Source organism: Triticum dicoccoides, chromosome 4A, assembly GCF_002162155.2.
Source record: "Triticum dicoccoides isolate Atlit2015 ecotype Zavitan chromosome 4A, WEW_v2.0, whole genome shotgun sequence".
In the NCBI taxonomy this organism is placed as follows: domain Eukaryota; kingdom Viridiplantae; phylum Streptophyta; class Magnoliopsida; order Poales; family Poaceae; genus Triticum; species Triticum dicoccoides.
This window is the reverse complement of record NC_041386.1, coordinates 356,063,009-356,089,528: the sequence shown is the minus strand read 5'-3', so window position 1 is coordinate 356,089,528 and position 26,520 is coordinate 356,063,009.

Below are 26,520 nucleotides of genomic sequence, written 5' to 3'. Positions count from 1 at the left end.
TGCGAGAACAAAGTCGCATTTGCCGCGAGCATGCCTTCCTTCGATGAGTGGGGCTGCGCCCAATCGGCTTGGTGGGGCCCTGCGAGAACCCCATCGTTGTGGTTCCCTTCCTCACCGTCGGTGCCGAGCTCGCCCCAGGTGACGATGCGGGAGAGCGAGCTCCGACGGGGGCTGGCGGCTCGAGTGCTGAGGAGCACATGCCGAGTGGTGATCCGAGGGTATCGTCCTCGGGGGCCTGCGACCCCCCTCCTGAGGCGTCGGTTGCTGAGGAGCCGCAGCGTGCGGCTCCCAAGGCTGAGGCTCTAGGAGCCTTGGGAGGTTGCAGCTAGAGGGCACTGGGCTGCTCGCCACGACCGGGCTCCCCTGAAGCCATCCCTCCCAGTCCTTCTTCGGCTCTGTCGCGCACCGGCCGTCACTTCCAGTGCTTCGGTCGTCTTTGTGTGGACTTCGAGGAGCTCCGCAAGAAGAAGGGATCCCCTAGCGGCAGCAATATCTTCGGGCCGTTGAAGCGGCAAAAGTACGTCTCCATTGACGCGTAAGCATCTTATTGCCATGGCTTCTTACCTGTGGTCTTCTTGTCCTGACTTCTGTCCCTTAGGGCTGCCTCCGTTAAAGCTGTTGCGTCTTCCGAGAGGCGGCCTCCTCCTTCATCGACTCCCCCATCGGCCTTGAGTGTTCCTGGCCTGCCTGCTGCCCCTGGAGCGGGGTCGGTCAGGGGAGCATCCCCGCCTTCGTGGCGCACTAAGACCGCGGTTTGGCCGCCCCTCCTCCATGGTCTGGCGTGGAGCTGGGCCGGCGTGCCCAAGACTCCTCCTTTGCTCATGGACAACCGTTGGTTAACTTCGATCTTTGGTTCCTCTTCAAGCGGCGAGCCCCGATCAGCTTGGGCTTCTCGCGAGGACGGGCCGGCGTCAGGGGCGGAGTCAGCCCCCTGCCGGGAGGTAACGCACCACTAAGCGCTCCGCCCGCAGCTCCCGAGGTGGAGGACGAGGCGGGTCGAGCGTTCGAGCTCGAGCGCGGGCGGAGCATAGTCCGCCATGAGCTCTTCTAGGAGGCGATGGGCGCGATGAGTCACCTCGGTGAAGAGCTCACTGGTGTCGACTCGCGTCTTGAGGTTGAAGGTCTCCAGCTAGTGGAGGAGTGGCGCAAGCTGAGGGTGGCCATCAACCTCGATTGCTATCAGCGCGCCCTTGAGAATGTGAAGGCCGAGGCGTCCCTCAAGATTGCCCATGAAGCCCGCTCGCGAACCTTAGAAGAGGCTCGCAAGGCTGACCGCCGTCGTGAGGCTGCGGAGGAGCGCGCGGGGGTGCTCCAGGCCTAGAGCGCGTCCCTTGAGCAGTAGGTGGAGGCGCGCGGGGCCGCTCTTGCATCGCTGAGGGGGACGCCCGCGGAGGAAGAGGAGGTCCAGAAGCGCGAGGAGGCACTGGCCCTGGAAGCCGTGGAGCGCAGCCTCGAGCTCGAGCAACTTGAGGCGAGGGAGCGTCAAGTTGCTCGAGTAGAATATGCCGTTGGAGCCGGCGAGGCCGGAGTCGAGAAGGAGATCAATCGCTGGGTGGCCGAGGTTCGCGCAGATCTGGAGGGCATGTATGACTTGAAGCTGAAGCTCGTGGGTGTGGAGGATGCTGGCAGGGCCGCCGACCTCAGGCCCAGGTTGGATAAGGCCGAGAGGCACGCGTAGGACATGGCCGCCTCCCTGGTTACGGCACAGGCGGACCTGGCCTCTGCCCTCGCCGAGCTACTTTCTCTCCGGAACCGAGTTGATGATGCCAAGGCCATCGCATGACGAAACAGGGAGGAAGTGCTCCAGCGCCGGACTCTGGAGCGCGAGCATGCTCCTATTCTTCATGACCTCCGGAACAGGGCCAACACCGCCCCGGGTTACATCTGCGACGAGAATGCTCTGGCCCCACACTCGAATGACTATGCCAGCCACCTAACCTTCTTTACCGAGGTGGTGACACGCGTGGAGGATCGATCTGCCAGAACTCACCAGCTTGTGGAGGAAAGGGGTTGTGGCCTGCTTGAGCGCGCTTTCTCCCGTGTCTTCAGCCACCTTCTGAATGCCGACCCCAACTTCAATTTCGACGCCGCCATTACCCCCGTACCCACGGCGTCCAGGGTGACCTGGCGCGTTGGGTAGAGGACAATGTGGACGCGTTGATCAGGGCCTTCACCTTGGAGGATGACGCCGTGGTGATCGTTGCAGGCGAAGGCGACGTGGTCGACGACGGCGATGTGGGCGTCGCCGACGGCCGGGATGATACCGACGAAAATGATGACGACGCGAGCGATGTGTCCGCGGGTGATGTAGCGAGTGATATTTCTGGCTGATCCCATGTTATCCCGTCGTTTCATCCTGCACGGAAAACTTGGGTATGGTCGTTGGAAGGCTTGTAAGAGTATTTTGAGAGGGGGAGCCCCTCATGTAAGCAAATTGTAGTTTTTACTTTCCTATGTGATGTGGGTATGTGTCCTCGTGAACTCGTGGAGCCGGGGGCGATTTTTCCGTCGTGGTTTACCATAGTCAGCGTCAGCTTCGGGCTGGGTCATGCAGCGACGAGTTTCTGAGAATCCGGCAGAGCTTATCAAACCGTTTGAGGGGGCCCCACAAGAGGTGAGCACCAGCCGCAGTGCTGCCGCATGCTTGATGAGTGTGCGCTTCGTGCGGTCCCGCTCGCGAGGAGTCGCGAGGGAAAGGCGATGGACTTGAGTCCCAAACCAAGTGAGATCCAGAAGGCCAGAAATGGCTCGAACGAGAAAAGGCACCCCCCGTGTGCATCGATAAAAATTCGGCTTCAACTTAAATCTGGACCTAGAAAGCAAAACCACATAAAGAGAGATCCAAAGCAAAAGGCCATGTCCAGCACCTAGTCTAGTCTTCCGGTCTTCAAGTCTTCTCACCAGCGCGGAGCTAAGTGCTGCCACTAGGCGTGGGAGGGAGCCCCAGGGCCTAAGGCCGGTGCTCCAGAGACTCCGGGGCGTGTACAGCCCCAACTCATTATTACGTGAGAGTGTCACGGGTGGCGAGCTTCACAGGCACTGGGCCTTCTTCACTGGAACCAGCCTTGCTTCATATCGCCAGACGAGGGCCCCGCCTTGGGCCGCCCTTGACCTCCTCTGTGCTGACCGGTCACCTGGACGACACAAAAGAGGGAAAGGGGACGCCAGCGGTTCCCTTGGCGACCACAGGTCCTCTGGTGGGGGAAGAGTCATCGAAGCCTCCCCGACAGAGGGTCTACCTCCGGGTATCCCCTAGCCTTGCACGCTTTGGGTAGGGGCCTGGTTCTCGACCCCTCTCCGGCGGCCCCCAGCGCGATCCTCCCGCTGTCAGGGAGGCCGTCGAGCTGGGGCCGCCGGCCGATGCGGCGATCTGTTCCTCCTGCAACTCATGGTTAGGGTAAGCTTGCTCCTGAGGGATTAGGGGTACCCTGTAGGGGGCATCACACACGCGGTCGTGGTGGTTCCGTGGAAGCTCCTGGAAGGCTTCCACTCCTAACGTCCCTTCTTCCCAATCTTCTCCAACAAACGAGTCGGGGTCATCCTCCGGTATGTACTCCTGGTCCGTCATGCGGGGCACGTAGGCTTCCGAGCTGTTACCCCAAACACCTCGCCGTGATGCCCCACGCTCCATGTCGCCCGGCCCAGCGTGAAGTCCTAGGGGTGATAGCGCGGTGTCCCACTTGGGCCATGGAAGGCGACGCTTGTGCTCATGCTTGTTGCGGGCGGTATGGGGGTGGCAGAGCCCCCGGTTCCGCCGACCATGCTGGTGTTAACGAAGCCCCCTAGCGCACCTGATGGTGCGTGGTGGTGGCGTGGTCCACCGTGAATCCCCACAGCGGCCTGAGGAGGGAGCTGATGGCAGAAGGGCGGGGCGCCCGAGGCCGCCGCGTCCAGCAGCTCGGCAACACGTTCCAGCAGCGTGTCCAGGCCGCTTTCCATCAGCCGGCACCGCGGCAGCTCCCTTGCCACAGGGAGTGCGGCCCACGTGTTTGCTTGTTCCCGCCGTGAGTGCGGTGCCGTCGCCACGGCATGGCTTGCGGCTCTGGCAGCGGCTCGCACTTGCGTGGAGTGAGGGTAGATGACCCCTGGCCGCGTCGCCCGCGCCCCACAGGATTGGACGGCGCTCGTGCCGCCTGGAGCACGAGGTTGAGGTCTTCATAGGCGGGCGGCGCCAACCGGGCTGGCCACGCTGCCCAGCGGTCGGAGTCAGCTCTTGGGTCGTCGGACATCACGGCCGCGGAGCGTCTGCAAGTCGATTGGCGAAGAGGAAGCTCCTACGCACCCCTACCTGGTGCGCAAATGTCGAATGTGGGGTTCCGGCAAACCCTTAAGGTTCAAACACTAGGGTGTGCGTGAAGTCTTTTCCTCCCACCGATCTACGCCCTAGCTCACTAAGATCTCGCGGCCGAATTCGACAAACTCGCAACATAGAAGGACACAAGATTTATACTGGTTCGGGCCACCATTGTGGTGTTATACCCTACTCCAGTGTGGTGGTGGTGGATTGCCTCTTGGGCTGATGATGAACAATACAATGGGAATAACAGCCTCCTGAGGGTGAGGTGTTCTCGTGCTTGGCTAACTTGTGTGTGTGGGGATGATCTTTAGGATCCGTGCTTGCCTATGGTGGTGGCTAGTCCTATTTATAGAGGCCCTGGTCCTCTTCCCAAATATTGAACGGGAAGCCAGCCAAGAACCGCAGGCAATTTTGAAGGGGGACAACTAGTACAAGCTATCCTGACAAAGGTGGTCTCCGCCTGCGAAAGGCTCTGGTGGTGACGCCTTCTTGGGCTCCACAATGACCTCCGTCTTGCTGTCCTTCTGTTCTTGGTCTTGTTGCACCCATATGGCAACCTTTGCCTGATGCCCCGGTATTCCTCGCCTGCGCTGGCCTCCTTAGCACCAAAGAGGAAAAAAGGACACTGCGCGCTGGAGCTCGCTTGGTGTCGATTGTCATGGCTCACATCACGAGAGCCATGTGAGGTTTGCCTCACCTTGTTATCTCCGCCCCTCGTGAGCCTGCCCGACTAGGCCACTCCAGAGGAGGTCTTGTGTCGTCCGCCTCGCAAGGCTTGGCCCCTCGCGAGGGTCTTGGATGCCTTGTTGATGAAGATGGGACGTACGGCCTACAGGCTTAGCCACGCCGCAGGCCGCAGGCAGGCAAGTCTGGGGACCCCCATTCCCAGAACACCGATAGAGCTGCACATATCTTGTTCTCAGGGCAACACCAGATGAGACATCCTACGAGTAAAACCAAACCTCAAGTTTCCCCGAGGTGGCCCCGCAGTCTACTCGGTTTGGACCAACACTTAGAGAAGCACTGGCCCGGTGGGATTAAAATAAGGATGACCCTCGGTTTGTCAAGACCCCGATTCTAAGTCACATCGATCTAGCATGTAACACCTCATATCACTTTGCGGCCTCACGCACGGTATTCCCATGGTGTCGCCTTACCATGGCCCGGGACCGTTTGCGCCTTTTGGCTCGCGTATATGATAGTGTCGCTAGCATCGATATGACAGAGAACCCGGGCCGACATGACTAGTCGTGAACCCAATGTGGCACTAACTAACAGGGACAGGCATACAGGAATCAACATCGAGCATGTCGGTCAGCAGCGTGCGAATCCGGGCTGTAGCACTGGGCTAACAGGACTCTGGGAACCTGGGCTGTAGCAGGCTAGGAAGGACTCCGGACGTCACCGCGTGACATTTCCCCGAAGAGACAGACACAGGAACGAAGTGATTCACATGTCGGCCGGTCAAGTGTTCCAGAGCAGTAGTGCTGGGCTAGCAGGACTACAGTGAACCGGGCTGCAGCGAACTACTATGGCTCATGGAAGCACAAGACTACATTTCCCCATAAGAGAGGCTACCAAGGATAAACAACTAGGTTGTCGGATCCCACACATACCAAGCATTTCAATCATACACACAATATGCTCGATATGTGTAAATACAACATGGCATCACAACATAACTCTATGACTCAAGTATTTATTCATTAGGCTCTGAGGAGCTAAGCATTACAAACATGGGTCTCATGACCCCAACATACAGAGCATACAAACAACAAGCACATGCGGAAGCTTAACTTGTCTGAGTACAGACAAGTACAAATGAAGAAGGCTGAGAAGCCTAACTATCTATAAGACCCTGCCGGGGGCACAAGATCGTAGCTGAGGTAACAAGCTAAACGCCGAAGTCCACGCGAAACCACTAGCAAGACTGACGTCTCTCTGCAAAAACATAAAATAGGAAAACGTGAGTACAAATGTACCCGACAAGACTTACATCAGAACTAACTATGTATGCATCGGTATCAACAAAGGGGGTAGTGGAGTTTAACTGCAGCAAGCCAGCTTTGACTCAGTGGCTAACCTGAACTATGACTGCAAGCAACTCTTTGAGGTGGCGCACACGAGTCCACATATTCACCATATCAATACACCATTATGGATCCGCTCTCGTCTCCCTACAAGAACGCCATCCATAGCACTCACGCTTATCTTGCGCATTTTAGAGTATCCACTTTCACTTGTCTATGAACTGTATAGGCAACCAAGTAGTCCTTTACCATGGACGCGGCTATTCGAATAGATGATGTTAACCCTGCAGGGGTGTACTTCTTCATACACGCTCTCACCACTTACCGCCATTTACACGACATGTACTCGGCAACCTTCAAGCGAAAGCCCAACGAGGGTGTCGGCCACGGCCTACCTAAACACTCAAGTCTCTAGTCCAGGTTTATCGCCTATCTAGGTTCCATCCGCAGGGAGTTCGACCGAGGTTTCCACATACGGCCCCGAACAATGTGTACAGGGTTCCGAGACACCAAATGGGCGCCCGGCATACCCGGCCACGTTGTATCTACTGCATCATAGCCCACCCCTAGGGTCAGCGTTACGCACGACCGCCATCAAATATCCTATAAACACCAGAAACTAGTTGCAACTCCTGGACAGAGAACTAGGGTGGTTAAGAAGCTGAGAGGGTCCATTGGTTTCGGGCCCATTGCATGGTAGTAGCTGGTTCTTAAATCACACATACAGATCTTGGTGCTTAAAGACTGTTCCAATGAAACAACCCACCATGTACTCCTACATGGCCTCTCATCGATACCTTTACCAAATCGTGTTCAACACACTTAGCACACACACAGTAGGACATGTTCACAGCTTTCCAATTCATCCCCGATGAATCAGACCTGACACAACTCTAAGCAATAGGAGGCATGACAAACAAGCATGAATGAGTAGGCGCATCAGGGCTCAAACAACTCCTACTCATGCTAGTGGGTTTCATCTATTTACTGTCGAAATGACAGGTCATGCAGAGGAAAGGGGTTCAACTACCGCAACATGTAGCAGTGGAATCATTGTTGTCCTAATGTAGTAAAAGAGAGCAGAAGCGAGAGAGTGCGATTGTATCGGAATGAACAAGGGGTTTTTGCTTGCCTGGCACTTCTGAAGATGATATAGCTCTTCATCGGTGTCATCGAATTCATCGTCGGAACATATGTCTACCGGGGGGAACAATCTCTCGCAGACACAGAAAGAACACAATCAATGTAATGCACAATATGATGCATGATCATGACATGTCAAAATTATGTGTTTTGAGCTAATGCAACTAAAACCAGGGTGGTTTGAGCTTATTTGAATCAAAGATTCAAATACAAGCCTAAACTATGAACTCATATAAGTGCATTATCACGTTTCATCTAAACAGCAATGATAGGTTGCTCTAACATGCATGAAACCAGTATAGATGGATAGATTGGATTTTTCTGATCATTTTTCATATATAATTTGTTTCATTTGGAATTACGGTTGATTTTATATGATTTTTAGAAGTTTATAACATTTTCTGACATAAATAAACCATTTAGATTTATTTGAATTACATAAAAGGGTTTACTACGTCAGCACTAGGTCACGCTGACCTCAACAGGTCAACAGGCCCGGTCCAGGTCAACCCTGACCAGTGGGGCCCATACGTTAGTGTCTCAGGCTGGTTTGGCGTGGATGACAGGTGGGACCGGTCAACGTTGACTTGACCAAAGTCAAAGCTGACACGTGGGGTCCACCCAGATTAGCACTAACCTAAACAGGAAGTTAGACTAAACTAATTGGGCTCGGGGACCCACATGTCATGGACACATGCACTAACTAAACAAGATTAGCACCTAAGTTAATGGCGCCACGTCAGCTGCCGGCGTTTAACCGTCGGTGACCACAGACCACGGCGGTGCCCGTGTCGGGTTTGCTCTATGGGCATCCATTCGATGCGTGGGAGGGCGCGTTCTAAAGAGAGGAGCCAGACGCCTCCGTTGGTGGCCATGGTTCGGGCGAGGGTGGACAGAGTCGGCGGCGGTGAGCTTGGCTGCGGCGGCCGGAGCACGGGGTTGGTCGGGAGGAGGCTATAGGGATCGGTAGGGGGTGCGGGTGGTGGCGTTGGCTTGCTGGGGAGCTGCTGAGCACGTTCGTGTGATTTCCCGTGAGCTATAGCGTCTGAAACGACGACGACGACATGGCTGTGCGGCGGCAAGCTCTCGGGTCTGGCGGAAACAACGGCTAGAGCGGCCAAACAGCATGGGAAGGAGAGGGGAACGGTTCAGTGGCTCACGCGAGTCCAACGAGCGCGAGGGTGAGGTCGGGGACGCTCTGTGGGCGGCGAATCAAGCAACAGCTGCCGTCGGTGCAAAGGACGAAGATGGCGTCGAGGACGGTATTGCAGGGCTTTCGACGGGGCGTGGCTCGGTGGGGAGGAAGAGGGGGTCGAGGCAGAGCTTCTGAGTGCTTCGGCGAGGCGAGGCAGTGGTTGTGGCCATGGAAGCAGCAAGCGGCAGCGACGATGATGCTCGGGCACGAGAGGAAAGAGAGCAGAGGAGAGGGAAAGCTCGGGGAGAGTGAGAGAGAGGTCGGGGGGCTGCGTGGCATCACCCGAAGAGGCCAGGGAGAAGCGGCAAGCAGGAGGTGGCCGCACGATGGTGCGCGCGCGTCGAGCACACGCTCGTCCTCCTGGCAAAGGAGGAACACGATAGGGGAGGGGGCCAGGTGGCTGGGCCGGCCACTTGGGCCGCCAGGTGGCTGCAGAGGTGTGTTGGCCCACGTAAGTTTCTCTTCTTTCAATTGTTTCCTGTTTTCTATTATTTCTGTAACTTCAGGGCTTTATTATAAATGCTAGGGCATTTCCAAAAATCATGAAACTAATCATGGCTATTTTTTAGAATGTATCCAACAGTAAACATTTTAGTTTATGATAATTTGAGCATTTAAAATATTTTGTAGCATTTAAATGCCCAAATGCAAATACTATATGATTTAATTCATTAACCCTCTGTTGTCCTAGAAAAGTGTGCACCATTTTTATCAGAGGTTCTAGACCAAGGCAAAGATGATGAACATTTTATAAGGGCATTTCAGGTTCATTGAAAAAAAATTTAGTAAACCCTAGTTGGTTTCAGGGGGGTGCTGGGGGTTCTGTCATCCCCATTTCAACCTTGTGTGAAAAGTAAACATGATGCAACACCAGATGCTAGCACTAGATATTACCAAAACTAGGGATGTGACAACTCATCCCCACTATACAAGAATCTCGTCCCGAGATTCAAGACGTGAGGTAAAAAAGACAGAGGGGACACGGAACTGACACAGTCTTCACGCTCCATTGCATTTCTCGAAGATGTTGATTCATTGCTTCAAACTGATCTTGACGTCTTTGATTTCGAAAACTTCATGCAACACGACGACGACAGAAAGAAACCCTACAAGAATAGATCTCCTCGAAGGTAGAGCACTCAGGATCAACTCATGGAGTGAGACATTGAAACATCTCTTGTGTTGGGACACAAAATATACATCAAGACGGATGGATCGTAACGGATGGTGAAGTTCGATTTAGTAGGCAACTATTCCACACTTAAGAAGTTGGCGGATGGTTCAAATTGGCGAGGAGATAATTACCACGATTCCGTAACAAGGCACCCTAGAGGAGGTGACTCCTAGAATTATTCCCTTAAGTGGCAAAAAGAATTACTTTTGATAAAAAGATCATTGAAACTCTTTATACCAGCCTAAGGCAAATCACGATCGATCATTTGAAGGGGTTCGAAAGAGTGGCATACTCAACTAGAGTGGATGATGTGGACTACCTTGTTGAAGACAACGTAATGGATGATTTTGCTTATCATCAGAAATGGATGGGACCCATGGTAGGACCACTTCTGAAGATGATCCTGAACAACAATTGCTGAGAAGGGCAGTCCAAGGGAGATTGGCACAAGGCGGTGCAAGCTAGGAACAAAATGCAAATGTTGGGAGTTTTTCAACCATCATATCTGCCTGAGATTCAGATCTGGTTGGTAACAGGATATTTCAGACATCATGTCTGGAAATAAAGTTTGCAACACAAACTGACGAGATGAAGTTGCGAGATTCTCGAGAGATGAACTACGATAGCAAGCTCCAAACCATGAGCAGCTTTTGCTACACACATGTGAACACGCTGTCCCAGACAAGCATGACCACATGGTAGTCTTACAATAAAACACTATCGAATTCTGGTTAGGATCCATCATCAAGGATTTTGATGTCTTACGCAAGTCCATGGATTAGATCCCAAGCATAGACTTATTTTCCTTGAACAAGTCAATCAGTGGCTTGGTGTGCTAGGAAACACATATGGAGTGGAGGCGATCAACCTATCAAATCATAGAGTACTTCGCACATGCATGACCGACTTGGGATGATTTCATAGGAAGCAAAACTAGCTTTCTCTAATTCACGGCGGCAACTCGCATCGGATGCACACGTATTAGAGGAAATCGCTTCTTTCATCCGAACATATGCTTCATGAACGGATCACGAAAGCATTTCTCACAAGTTTCCAACACTAGCTGGATGTTCAACATGAATGATGGGGGACACAAAATGCTATTGATGGGCTCAACAACAACTCATCGGAATTTCGATATCACTGGACTTCCACCATCATGTGAACACGGTGATAGCATTGGTCAGACCAAAAGATGTAATGGTGTATGCTAGAGGAGTCAACCACGAGTAAGACAACATTATGAATATCGTTGGTTCTGATTTGATTTGATGATAGCCCACACTCAAATCAACATTTTGACAAGACAATAGATCCAACAACCGATCACGACGAACAATCAATGAAGATATCATCTTTCTTCAACTAACACACAAACACAAGGATATCCCGTTGGAATGAACTAAGTTGGGCTAGCTTTTATCTTCCAAATCTCCAAGTTCTTGTTTAGCTTAACCAACTAGCTCAGGGGGTAACTGACATAGATTCTTGGAGAATGGCTGGTTTACAAGAAACCAACTTGATCATGAACTCCAAATAGCGGTCAGGTGACAACCTGGTAATACTTCCGAGAAGATATTCAAAAAATCACGAACCACCAATATGTCACTAAGCTCGAGAACAATCTTGCTTTTCAGGGCAAGATGATATGATCAAATAAGCAAGGATTGACACTATCCTAACTCATTGATCGAAAAGTGCACTGGAAATAAGGACAGGTTGCACGATAAACCTCAGGGTGATGATTCAATAATCAACACGCTAAGGATAAGATTGTTGGCCATTAACTACCAAGCAACACAGTTGCTAGTAGTATTGATTTCACACATCACGATTCACTTGTCGGCATTCCGGTTGCGACAACACGACACCGAGGAACGAATAATGATGGCGAGAAGTATCACTAAGTCAAGAATTCATAAGAGAAGCTGCAATTCTCATGACATTCCTGGCATAAAGTGGGTAATACTTCAGGGTAGAACATAACAAAAACTTGATTGCATTTGATCTACGGAATACAACTGCTTTGACCCAATCCTAGAAATGGATGAGGTACCGGAGTTTCTTTCTCCTAGTCATTCTGAACTAGAATGGCTTGACGGACCACAAGAATGATAGGCACCGATGAACAAATGCACGCATACTCTTGACTATCAATTGATAGACGAAGGTCAGAAGACAACTAAAGAGAGACAACTCAAAGGAACATATGTTTTTCTGAGTTGTGGATGCATGGATTAGTATGCCGAACAAATTCAACATATTTCTTCCGGATAACCCATGTAGAGAGGTAGGATTGGCAGAGTCACAATATAGAATGGGGAACTCATCGAGAGCACTCTTGTTGTGATCTTTTGGTTCAACGAGGAACTTCTTCCAAGGATGGTTCATGGTATTTGGAAGAATGATATACCACGGACCTCGAAGACTAATGCAAAGGTCACTAGTATCCTAAAGGTACGAGCAACACTATCAACATGAGGTAAGTAAAGTGAGTCTTGGGCTTAAGAACCCAGAAATAGAAGGCCTACTAATTAAATGGCATCACGGGATGCTTTCGAGAATGGGGGCCAGAATCATCACACTGGGAACACAAAACATTGCTAGATTACTGAGTGGTTCTCGAAGACACCTAGGGTCATAATACTAACTCCAACATACATGTCAAGGAAACGGAGTACCTCGATAGACCGATTAGTGTGCTTAATCTGGCCCAAAGGAACATCGAGAACGGGAAAAAGGGATTTACAAATGCATCAGATTGTTTAGAAACCTGGGATGACTCAGACATCATAATGGTTGTAAATGCTCAAAAGATTTGGGACATCCTGCAAAATGGTGGCATAACCACTCAACATTACAATATCAAGGTTCCGAGATCCACTGTCAACATACGGAAGTAGTAGGAACGGAACTGAGGCTTTAAACTATCAATCCTATAAGTCTATGGATTAGTAACACGTTATCCTGATAGATAGATGAGAAAGCCTAGTTTCTTAACCCCGTAGAGAAGAAGAGGTTGACTCAGATCAGAAGGGCATAAGGTAAAGAAGTAAAAAGAGCCTTATGTTCCCTTCCACAATCAAGTCCCTTATATAACTAAAGCATTTCTATACTCAACTTCGACCAGTTTGGCTTGGTAATCCGACAAGTAGTCAGGCTCTGATACCAACGCTGTCAGGACCCCGATTCTAAGTCACACCAATCTAGCATGTAGCACCTCATATCACTTTCCGGCCTCATGCACGGTATTCCCACGGTGTCGCCTTACCATGGCCCAGGACCATTTGCGCCTTTTGGCTCACGTATATGATAGTGTCGCTAGCATCCATATGACAGAGAACCTGGGCCAACATGACTAGTCGTGAACCCAAAGTGGCACTAACTTACAGGGACAGGCATACATGAATCAACACCGAGAATGTCAGTCAGCAGCGTGTGAATCCGGGCTGTAGCAGTGGGCTAATAGGACTCCGGGAACCCGGGCTGTAGCAGGAAAGGCAGGACTCCGGATGTCACCGCGTGACATTTCCCCGAAGGGACAGACACAGGAGCGAAGTGATTCACATGCTGACAGGTCAAGCGTTCTGGAGCAGTAGTGCTGGGCTAGCAGGACTCCGATGAACCGGGCTGTAGCGGACTACTATGGCTCATGGAAGCACAAGACTACATTTCCTCATAAGAGAGGCTACCAAGGATAAACAACTAGGTTGTCGGATCCCACACATACCAAGCATTTCAATCATACACACAATATGCTCGATATGTGTCAATACAACATGGCATCACAACATAACTCTACGACTCAAGTATTTATTCATTAGGTTCTGAGGAGCCAAGCATTACAAACATGGGTCTCATGACCCCAACATACAAAGCATACAAACAACAAGCACATGCGGAAGCTTAACTTGTCTGAGTACAGACAAGTACAAATGAAGAAGGCTGAGAAGCCTGACTATCTACAAGACCCTGCCGGGGGCACAAGATCGTATCTGAGGTAACAAGCTAAACGTCGAAGTCCGCGCGAAACTACTAGTGAGACTGACGTCTCTCTGCAAAAACATAAAATAGGCAAACGTGAGTACAAATGTACCCGGCAAGACATACATCAGAACTAACTACGTATGCATCGGTATCAACAAAGGGGGTAGTGGAGTTTAACTACAGCAAGCCAGCTTTGACTTAGTGGCTAACCTGAACTATGACTGCAAGCAACTCTTTGAGGTGGCGCACACGAGTCCACATATTCACCATATCAATACACCACTACGGATCCACTCCCGTCTCCCTACAAGAACGCCATCCATAGCACTCACGCTTATCTTGCGCATTTTAGAGTATCCACTTTCACTTGTCTATGAACTGTATAGGCAACCAAGTAGTCCTTTACCACGGACGCGGCTATTCGAATAGATGATGTTAACCCTGCAGGGGTGTACTTCTTCATACACGCTCTCACCACTTACCGCCATTTACACGACATGTACTCGGCAACCTTCAAGCGGAAGCCCAACGAGGGTGTCGGCCATGGCCTACCTAAAAACTCAAGTCTCTAGTCCAGGTTTATCGCCTATCCAGGTTCCATCCGCAGGGAGTCCGGCCGAGGTTTCCACATACGGCCCCGAACGATGTGTACAGGGTTCCGAGACACCAAACGGGCACCCGGCATACCTGGCCACAGTGTATCTACCGCATCATAGCCCACCCCTAGGGTCAGCGCTTCGCACGGCCGCGAACACATATCCTATAAACACCAGAAACTAGTTGCAACTACTGGACAGGGAACTAGGGTGGTTACGAAGCCGAGAGGGTCCATTGGTTTCGGGCCCAATGCATGGTAGTAGCTGGTTCTTAAATCACACATATAGATCTCGGTGCTTAAAGATGGTTCCAATGAAACAACCCACCATGTACTCCTACATGTCCTCTCATCGATACCTTTACCAAATCATGTTCAACACACTTAGCTCACACACAGTAGGACATGTTCACAGCTTTCCAATTCATCCCCGATGAATCAGACCTGACACAACTCTAAGCAATAGGAGGCATGGCAAACAAGCATGAATGAGTAGGCACATCAGGGCTCAAACAACTCCTACTCATGCTAGTGGGTTTCATCTATTTACTGTCGCAATGACAGGTCATGCAGAGGAAAGGGGTTCAACTACCGCAGCATGTAACAGTGGAATCATTGTTGTCCTAACGTAGTAAAAGAGATCAGGAGCGAGAGAGTGGGATTGTATCGGAATGGACAAGGGGGTTTTGCTTGCCTGGCACTTCTGAAGATGATATAGCCCTTCATCGGTGTCATCAAATTCATCATCGGAACATACGTCTACCGGGGGGAACAATCTCCCGCAGACACAGAAATAACACAATCAATGCAATGCACAATATGTTGCATAATCATGACATGTCAAAATGATGTGTTTTGAGCTAATGCAACTAAAACCAGGGTGGTTTGAGCTTATTTGAATCGAAGATTCAAATACAAGCCTAAACTATGAACTCATATAAGTGCATTATCATGTTTCATCTAAACATCAAGGATCGGTTGCTCTAACATGCATGAAACCAGTATAGATGGATAGATTGGATTTTTCTGATCATTTTTCATATATAATTTGTTTCATTTGGAATTATGGTTAATTTTATATGATTTTTAGAAGTTTATAACATTTTCTGACATAAATAAACCATTTAGATTTATTTCAATTACAGAAAAGGGTTTACTGCGTCAGCACTAGGTCATGCTTACCTCAGCAGGTCAACAGGCCCGGTCCAGGTCAACCCTGACCAATGGGGCCCATACGTTAGCGTCTCAAGCTGGTTTGGCATGGATGACAGGTGGGACCGGTCAACGTTGACTTGACCAAAGTCAAAGCTGACACGTGGGGTCCACCCAGATTAGCACTAACCTAAACAGGAAGTTAGACTAAACTAATTAGGCTCGGGGACCCACATGTCATGGACACATGCACTAACTAAACAAGATTAGCACCTAAGTTAATGGCGCCACGTCAGCTGACGGCGTTTAACCGCCGGCGACCACAGACCGCGGTGGTGCCCGCGTCGGGTTTGCTCTATGGGCATCCATTCGATGCGCGGGAGGGCACGTTCTAAAGAGGGGTGCCAGACGCCTCCGTTGGTGGCCATGGTTCGGGCGGGGGTGGACAGAGTCGGTGGCGGCGAGCTTGGCTGCGGTGGCCGGAGCACGGGGTTGGTCGGGACGAGGCTGTAGGGCTCGGTAGGGGGTGCGTGTGGTGGCGTTGGCTTGCTGGGGAGCTGCTGAGCACGTTGGTGTGCTTTCCCGTGAGCTATAGCATCTGAAACGACGACGACAACATGGCTGTGCGGCGGCGAGCTCTCGGGTCCGGCGGAAACAACGTCTAGAGCGGCCAAACGGCATGGGAAGAAGAGGGGGACGGTTCAGCGGCTCACCGCAAGTCCAACGAGCGCGAGGGCGAGGCCGGGGACGATCTGTGGGTGGTGAATCGAGCAACGGCGGCATCGGTGCACAGGATTGAGATGGCGTCGAGGATGGTGTTCCAGGGCTTCCAGCGGGGCGTGGCTCGGTGGGGAGGAAGAGGGGGTCGAGGCGGAGCTTCTGAGCGCTTCGGCGAGGCGAGGCAGTGGCTGTGGCCACGACAACAGCAAGCGGCGGCGACGATGATGATCGGGCACGGGAGGAAAGAGAGCAAAGGAGGGGGAATGCTCGGGGAGAGTAAGAGAGAGGTCGGGGGCTGCGTGGCGTCACTCGAAGTGGCCAGGGCGAAGCGGCAAGCAGGAGGTGGCCGCACAATGGTGCGCACGCGTCGAGCACACACTCATCCTCCTGGCAAAGGAGGAAGACGACAGGGGAGGGGGCCAGGTGGATGCACAGGTGAATTGGCGCAGGTAAGCTTCTCTTCTTTCCGTTATTCCCTGTTTTCTATTATTTCTGTAACTTCAGGGCTTTATTAAAAATGCCAGGGCATTTCCAAAAATCATGAAACTAATCATGGCTACTGTTTAGAATGTATCCGACAGTAAACATTTTAGTTTATGATTATTTGAGCATTTGAAATATTTTATAGCATTTAAATGCCCAAATGAAAATACTATATGATTTAATTCAGTGACCCTCTGTTGTCCTAGAAAAGTGTGCACCATTTTTGTCAGAGGTTCTAGACCAAGGCAAAGATGATGAACATTTTATAAGGGCATTTCAGGTTCATTGAAAATAATTTTAGTAAACCCTAGTTGGTTTCAGGGGGTGCTGGGGGTTCTGTCATCCCCATTTCAACCTTCTGTGAAAAGTAAACATGATGCAACACCAGATGCTGGCACTAGATATTACCAGAACTAGGGATGTGACACGGGTTGGCCGACCCGAGGGAAGGGTAGGTGGTGGTGAGGCAAATGGTAAAACCAAGGTTGGGCCTTGCTGGAGGAGTTTTATTCAAAGCGAGCTGTCAAGGGGTCCCCATAACACCCAACCGTGTAAGGAATGCAAAATCAAGGAACATAACATCGGTATGACGGAAACTAGGGCGGCAAGAGTGCAACAAAACACCAGGCATAAGGCCGAGCCTTCCACCCTTTACCAAGTATGTAGATGCATTAATTAGCATAAAAGATATTGTGATATCCCCAACATATCCATGTTCCAACATGGAACAAACTTCAGCTTCACCTGCAACTAACAACGCTATAAGAGGGGCTGAGCAAAAGCGGTAACTTAGCCAAACAACGGTTTGCTAGGAAGGTGGGTTAGAGGCTTGACATGGCAATACGGGAGGCATGCCATAACAGGTGGTAGGTAGCGCGGCATGGCAAAAGTGCGAACAACTAGCAAGAAAAGATAGAAGTTATTTCGAGGGTATGGTCATCTTGCCTGAGATCCCGCAAGGAAGAAGAACGAGTCCATGAAGGAGACAAGCGGGCGTTGTCGAACGAATCCTCACAACTCCAGAACGAAACCGAAGCTAACAAGAGAAGCAACCCGAAAAGAAGCAAGCAACATGGTAAACAACCAAGCATAAACATGGCATGATGCACAATCAAGTATGATGCATGTCCAGTTTAATGAAACATGACATGACAAAGTGCACAAACAATACTACAAATTAAGTGGAGCTCAATATGCAACGAATTGCATATTGACAGAACACCACATTCAAGTTATTTAGTTCGATCTCATTTATGTACCCAACAATATTAAATGTTGATTAGCATGGCAAGGGGTGAAGCATAAGTAAACTACACATCTAGGCAAGTTTAAATGAGGCCGGAACAACAAGCAACAAGTCCGGAAAAACCTCATGTGCGATATTTTAGGTTTGGTACTGTTCTGCCCTAAACCATATTTTAGAGTTGTTAAACATGCAAATATGAGCGCACCATGTTAAACTAGGCATTTTTCTACCCCATTTACATATAAAGTTCGTTACGTTTGGAGCTACGGTTATTAAGTTATGAAATAAAGCATTTTAGCATGGCAATAGGTAAAATATAAGCAAACATCATTTTAAACATTTTTAACATGGATGAAAGTTACAAATTATGAAACTAGATGAATTCTAAGCATTTTTCATATATAAATCATTTTAAACTGATGCACAGTTATTAAGTTATTATATGCATGAACAGCAGGGGTTTCCTGCAAAACTGCTCTCTCTAGAAAAATACTAAATTCGCAACACAGGAAAAAAACACGCATTGGGCCATATTTGTTTGGCCCAACATTGCACGGGAGAGGGAGCGGGGCTGCTCACCTTGCCGCCCATCAGGCCGGAAGTGGAGCTGGGCCGAGGGGAGAGCCAGAGCTGGACTGGGCCGTAGCTGAGAGGTGGCTGGGCTTGATGCACTCTTGCGGCCCAGGAGGTTGGCCACACATGGGGTGATGCGTCAACGAGCACCGGTGAGCTTCAGTCCCAAGCAGAGGATGGCGGCGCCGTACCTGGCCACCGGCGATGTTGGGACGAGGTGACGCAAGGCTTCCCTGCGATCGGAACGGCGAGGAGGCATGGAAAACGGGCAGATCGGGGATGGGGCACCTCGGATCCGTTGGCGGTGATACGTCTCCAACGTATCTATAATTTTTGATTGTTCCATGCTATTATATTATCAACTTTGGATGTTTATGCGCTTTGTTATACACTTTTATATTATTTTGGGACTAACCTATTAACCTAGAGCCGGGTGCCAGTTTCTGTTTTTTCCTTGTTTTAGAGTATTGCAGAAAAGGAAAATCAAACGGAGTCCAATTGACCTGAAACTTCACGGAACTTATTTTTGGAAGGAAAGCAACCCGGGAGACTTGGAGTCCACGCAAGGGAAGCATCAAGGAGGCCACGAGGCAGGGGGCGCGCCCACCCCCTGGGCGCGCCCTCCACCCTCGTGGCCCCCCTAACGCACTTCTTCCTCCTATGTATCTCCATATACCCTAAAAACATCCGGGAGCACAATAGATCGGGAGTTCCGCCGCCAGAAGCCTCTGTAGCCACCAAAAACTAATCTAGACCCGTTTCGGCACCCTTCCGGAGGGGGCAATCCCTCTCCGGTGGCCATATTCATCATCCCCGTGCTCTTCATGACAAGGAGGGAGTAGTTCTCCCTCGGGGCTGAGGGTATGTACCAGTAGCTATGTGTTTGATCTCTCTCTCTCTCTCTCGTGTTCTTGAGGTGGCATGATCTTGATGTATTGCGAGCTTTGCTATTATATTTGGATCCTATGTTGTTTCTTCCCCCCTCTACTCTCTTGTAATGGATTGAGTTTCCTCTTTGAAGTTATCTTTTTAGATCGAGTCTTTAAAGATTTGAGAACAGTTGATGTATGTCTTGCCGTGCGTATCTGTGGTGACAATGGGATATCACGTGATTCACTTGATGTATGTTTTGGTGATCAACTTGCGGGTTCCGCCCATGAACCTATGCATAGGGGTTGGCACACGTTTTCATCGTGATTCTCCGGTAGAAACTTTGGGGCACTCTTTGAGGTTCTATGTGTTGGTTGAATAGATGAATCTGAGATTGTGTGATGCATATCGTATAATCATACTCATGGATACTTGAGGTGACATTGGAGTATCTAGGTGACATTAGGGTTTTGGTTGATTTGGGTCTTAAGGTGTTATTCTAGTACGAACTCTAGGGCTGTTTGTGACACATATAGGAATAGCCCAACGGATTGATTGGAAAGAATAACTTTGAGGTGGTTTCGTACCCTACCATAATCTACCATAGCTATAGGATTCAATTATGTTATTATTGTTGAGGGAATTTGCACTAGTGAAAGTATGAACCCTAGGCCTTGTTTCGACGCATTGCAATACCGTTAATGCTCACTTTTATCATTAGTTACCTTGCTGTTTTTATATTTTCATAATACAAAAACCTTTATCTACTATCCATATTGCACTTGTATCACCATCTCTTCGCCGAACTAGTGCACCTATACAATTTACCATTGTATTGGGTGTGTTGGGGACACAAGAGGCTCTTTGTTATTTGGTTGCAGGGTTGTTTGAGAGAGACCATCTTCATCCTATGCCTCCTACGGATTGATAAACCTTAGGTCATCCACTTGAGGGAAATTTGCTACTGTCCGACAAACCTCTGCACTTGGAGGCCCAACAACGTCTACAAGAAGGTTGTGTAGTAGACATCAGGTGGCGCAGCAAACGGCGAGCTCTGGCAGCTATGACGGCGACCCTAAGAGGCGGTGGGGATCTGCGGAGGGGAGAGAGGGTATGGGTGAGAGCGAGAGAGATGGGGAAGGGAAGGAAGGTGGCGACGCCGTGGACCTGTTGGTTCGGCGATTCGTTGGACGCGGAGGCGGCGTCGCTCGCCGGCGGTGAAGGAGGCAAGGCGCAAAGCGGCGGGGGTCGAGCGGCACGAGGCTCAAGTGGGAGCGGGGGTGGTCAGCGGGGTCGGGCCCAGATCCGACCCGAGGAGGGCCTCCCATTGGCTCCGAGGGCCGCGGTGAAGTGGGCAATGGGAGGCGACGTGGCGCTACGGGAGAGGTGGAGAGCTCCTGGCCCGCGGCGGCTGGACAGTTGGGCGGCGCCAAGTGGCAGTTGATGGGTTGGCCGGCGCCGGAACTCGAGGACAGGAGGTGGGAGGCGGCTGGAAAATGATTGGGGGCACAGATTTCAAGGGGGAGGAAGGAGAAGGCCAAAAATGGAAGGGAGGGGTGTTATATAGGGCAGGTTTAGGGTTAGGGGGGATTTGGGGGCTTCCGGAGACCTCCGATCGTGATCCGACGGCTCCGGTCGGAGGGGAGGGATTAGATGGGCTGCTGGAGGGTTGTGGAGAGACCGTGGGCTGAGAAGAGAGAGAAGCAGAGCGGTCCGGCGACTGTTCCGAAGACCGAAACGTCCGACGTTTGACCGGCTAATATGCCGCTTTAGTTTAACGGTTGGGCTATCAAACGAACTCCGAATGCGATAAAACTTGGCAGGCGACCTACTAACAACATAACAACACCGCACACCAACTTTCATCCCATTCCGAGAACATTTTCCGGCCACTTATAAAATACTATTTCGGACGTGCCACGGGCGCGTGCAAGTGTGTCTGGGCTCAGAACAGACAATGGAAAGAACGGGCAGACCCGGACGGATGCAAGTTCTGAAAATATGATGATGCAATGCACATGATGACATGATGCGATGCAAGAGGTGACATGATGAAATGCAACACGCAAGCAAATGACATCGAGTAGATCCAGGCGCCAAGGACAGTTAAGGATGTGAGGCGTCTGACGGGGTGCGTTGCCGCGCTAAGTAGATTAATGTCCAAGTCTGACGAGCGCACCCTGCCGTTCTTCAAAATTTTGAAGAAGGCGGGGCCCATGAAGTGGACTCCGGAAGCATATGCAGCTTTGCAAGAGTTGAAGACCTACTTATCCTCTATTCCTGTCCTGTTGCCCCCAAACCATAGGAGCCATTGTTGCTATACTTAGCGGCAACCAACCAGGTGGTTAGTGCAGCCTTGGTGGCGTAGCGGGAAGTGGATGAGGAAGAGAGTGAACAAGGACAGGCTGAGCCAGAGAAGGATCAAGACAGTAATGAGCATGACAGCGAGAGCAACCCCAAGGACATGACTAGGAAGAAAGTGGTGCAACGCCCAGTGTACTCTGTCAGCTCCTTCTTGCAGGGGGCTAAATCAAGGTACTCTAGCATGCAAAAGTTGATCTTCGGTTTCATCATGGCCTCAAGGACACTGCACCACTACTTCCAAGCCCATGAGATCACAATTGTCACTCGCTTTCTGTTGCAAAGGATACTCCGAAACCCTGAGGTTACTGGTAGGATAGTGGAGTGGGCTTTGGAGTTATCCAGTTTTGGTTTGAAATTTGTGACCACATTAACAATCCAGAGAAAGGCATTGGCAGAGTTTATTGCAGAATGGAGGCCAACCCTTGATGAGGAAGTGATAGAGACAGTTATCCCCAACACGGAATCACCCCAGGAATGGATTATGTATTTCGATGGTGCCTTTTCCCTACAAGGTGCAAGAGCTGGCGTGCTTCTTGTCGCACCCTCCGGGGAGCACTTGAAGTACGTCGACCAGATGCACTTTGCCTAGGAAGAGGCAACCAACAATACAGTAGAGTATGAAGGGCTCCTTGTCAGGCTCAGGATTGCCGCAGAATTGGGAATTACGAAGTTGGTCATTCGAGGAGATTCACAGCTTATGGTGAGACAAGTCAACTAGGATTACCAAAGTCCTTTGATGGAGGAATACGTCGAGGAAGTGAGGAGATTGGAGGAACGCTTTGACAGATTGCAAACAAAGCACGTACCCCCTGCAGAAAACAACATAGCTGATCATCTGTCAAAGTGTGTTGCACAGAAGCTTCCTATGGAACCAGGGACTTTTGTTCTCCATCTTTCTTAGCCCTCCGTATCCCCAGCAACAATGGCCCAGAAAAGGAGGAAATTGGACTCCGGTAAGCCTCTCCTGGTAGAGCCGTCCGCTCCTAGCAGAGACCCTACCGGAAACAACTCCTCGCCACCTGTTGGACCACACCCTCCAGCCGGGCCCATGGACCCTGCGAATGAGGCATGTGCTCCTGCAGTAGAGGAGGTGCCGCTAGTCCACATTGCTGAGCCCTAGTCTCCAACTTGGGTAAGGCACACAGTCCACTTCCTCCAAACCAGAGAGCTTCCCGGCGACCAAGATGAAGGTGAAAGAGTAGCCTGGAGGGCCAGTATGTATCCATTTGTCGATGACACTCTATATAGAAGGGGGCCCAATGGTATGAAATTGAAGTGCATCTGCTGGGAAGAAGGAAAAGAACTATTGGCTGAGATACACAAAGGCATGTGCGGCTCCCACATTGGATCAAGGGCATTACTTGGGAAAGCATTCCGGCAAGGATTCTATTAGCCCACAGCCCTCTAAGATGTGGTCGAGCTTGTCACTAAATGTGAATCCTGCCAGTTCCATTCCAAGAACATATACTTGCCTGCCCAAGCTCCTCAGACAATCCCTTTATCGTGGCCATTTTTGGTCTGGGGACTCGTTATCCTCGGCCCTTTGCCCTGAGCAATTGGGGGATTTGAATTCTTGTTCATTGCCATCGACAAGTTTACAAAGTGGCTGGAAGTGAATGTCGCGAGAAAGGTGACTGCTCAGTGAGCTATCAAGTCCTTGAAAGAATTGGTGTCTCGTTCTGGAGTTCCGGCAAGGATCATTACCGACAACGGCACGTAATTCACGAGCAGCGCCTTCATGCAATATGTTCATGCCCTCGGGTGCAAGATCTCATATGCCTCTGTGGCACACTCCCGGAGCAATCACTACTACAGGATGCTGCTAACGCGACACTACGATCAGAGACCCTTTGACGAAATTGTGTGCGATGCATTAATCACAAACGCGAATGTAAAAAACCCATCAAAAAAGGTGCAAAATGCTTCCGATGAATGATACATCAAACACGGTTCAGATTTTTGTTGCGTGTGCGATCCAGGGCACACGGTTGACCCGTTCGATCTGTTTGCGATGAGGCAGAACAAAAGAAACGGGCAGCCAGATCAATGTGTGTGCAATATACGACATACAGTTCGCTCTGATGAACTATTTGCTAGTAGGGAGTGCAACAGAAATGGTTAGCCAGATCAAGGTGTGTGTCATATAGGGCATAAGGTTCACTCGGACGAACTGTTTTCGATTAGCGAACACAACAGAAACGGTTCAACTTAATAAGATGTGTGTGATACGTGGCAAACAGCCCACTCAACGATGAGCAACCACGTGGTCAACCTTCTGCCATAAATAAATTTTGACCTTGTTTCTCATCACATTGCAGATTACAACGCAATAAGTAATTGCAAATATGTTCACACCTATCAAACTAATATGTGTTCACACTTAGCACGAGGCTATAAAAACTACCGACTCGAAAATTACTTCACAGTTCCTCTCCTCATCACCCACAAAACTAGTCTTTCCTGTTAAGTCATTCTGCCATGACCGGTAGGAGGAGTTTAGGGTGGACATATAACCAGGCAGCAAAGACCAAGGCCGCGAAAGCACTAGAGAGGTGCCGCCGCAAAGACGCAGCCGCATCAGAGATGTCCCCACGCACCGCGGAGCGCTCGAACGAGCTCTCACGGGCATGCGAGGGTTCTCACAAGTGCATTCGCGGTGTCGGCCATCGCAACGAGCTGGCATTCCTGAAGTCCTTCACCGGCGACGACGCCATTCTCGGTGGCATCACTACACAGCAGGAGCTGGTTGACAGCTCAAGATCAACGATGCCTCAGTTGACAAGGCGACCGGCCTCGTCGAGCAACTCATGGGTGAGAATGCGAAGCTCCACAAGGCGCTTGCCGAGAAGGATGAGGAGGCCACCGGCTGGAAGATGCTGCATGAGCAGAGCGGTGCCTCGGGGATGGAGCTGACAGTGGTCGTCGAAGAGCTGATTGGTAACTTGAGGAAGCTCTAGATCGAGCGCGAGCAGGAGGTGGAGGAATCCGTGGCTGCTTTCAAGCGAAGTCGTGAGGAATTAACGAAGGAGCTAGAGGATGTCGTCGCTTGGCGATCCATCAACGAGTAGAGATAGTAGTGACCCAGATCATTGTCTGCAATTTCCTTCTTCTCTTGCCCTCGTGTCTTCAGGGCTTTGCCGCATGTGGCACTTTAAATTATCTAGAATATGTAAGACAATTACTATCTGCACCATTGTAAATTTGTCATCGTATTATCCGTTGCAATTTTATTTGTGGTCCTATTATCCGTTGTCCTATGTGGCAATTTAAATTAGGGTAGAACACAAGTTGAAAACACGAACAAAGCAAATGCTGCCATGGGATCACAAGCAAACACCATCTGTCCAGGTGCTTTAATTAACCCATTAATGGAGAAATTGTGAGCGAGGCGGACAGCGACTGGTGCTCGGAGGTCAAAGAGCTTGCTTCCCAGTGAGCATGGGAGGCCTTGCTGCTTGCACGTGTCCTGTCGAGCCTACGACTGCGAGGTGGACAGGATGCACGCGTCCCATCGAGCCTGCGCGACGGACTGCTCGCACGCGTACGGTCGAGCCTGCATGCCGGACTTCTCGCGCTCGTCCCGTCTAATCAAATAGCAGCACGCACGCCATCGAGTATAGTTAAATTTTGACACGGTTAATATAATAGAAACGTTTGCGATATTAACGTGTCAGCTTGTTGTTTTAAAATGGACTTCGTTGGCTACTAATGTGTGCGCCTCTTCTCAAATTGGATGATTTTTGTACCACGACATATATGTGCCATGTCATGAAACCATGCCAAGTTTCATGTTTTTTGGGTGAGTTTTTCATTTACTGGGATTTAAAAACTGAGATTCTCAATGTTTCAGGATGACAACAAGTTTGTAATTCATTCCCATTCCATAAATGAGACCTAAACATGCACCCAATGACACAGTACGATTTCCCACACATTTTGCTTCACTGGAGCAAGTGCTTGTAGTTCAAATTTGAATTATGGACTACATTAAATGCGTAGAAAACTTAGTAATTAGTAATATGTATACGGCGAGATAGTTGAATTTAATTAGTAATTAGTAATTATGGCCAAACGAACCCCGAACAGTTTCAAATTTCAGCCCGACACTCCTGTTATTCTATGTTGCCTGTAGAAAACAAAGTTCAAGGCGAGAAGAGGCAGCAATTATCGTTTCTCCCACAAGACGGGCATGTTTCCCTACCGGAACCACGAGGGTTGCGACAGGCTCCGGTTTGTAAAAGGCTTGTAATATAGCTTCGCCCAAATTGGACAATTATGTGTACCATGTAGTGACACCATGCCAAGTTTCATGGTTTCCTGGTGAGTTTTGGATTTATAGAGATTTAAAAACCGAGATTCACAATGTTTGTGGCCAAGCCAAGACGGCGAGATAGTTGAATTTGTTCCCATCCATTCCATGGGACCTAAACTTGCACCCCAAGGAAACATGTACGTTTTCTGTAGCCATTTTTGTGCACTTGAGCATGTATTTGTAGTCCGGATTTGAATTATGGACATTAAATGCCTAGAAAACTCAATTAATGATTGAAAAGGTCAAACGAACCCTGAATAATTTCGAACTTCAGCGCAAACCTCACGTTGTTCCGTGTCACGTGTAGAAGAAAATACAAGGCTAGAAGAGGGAGTGATTATCATTTCGACCACAAGAGGATACGTTTCCCTATTGAAAC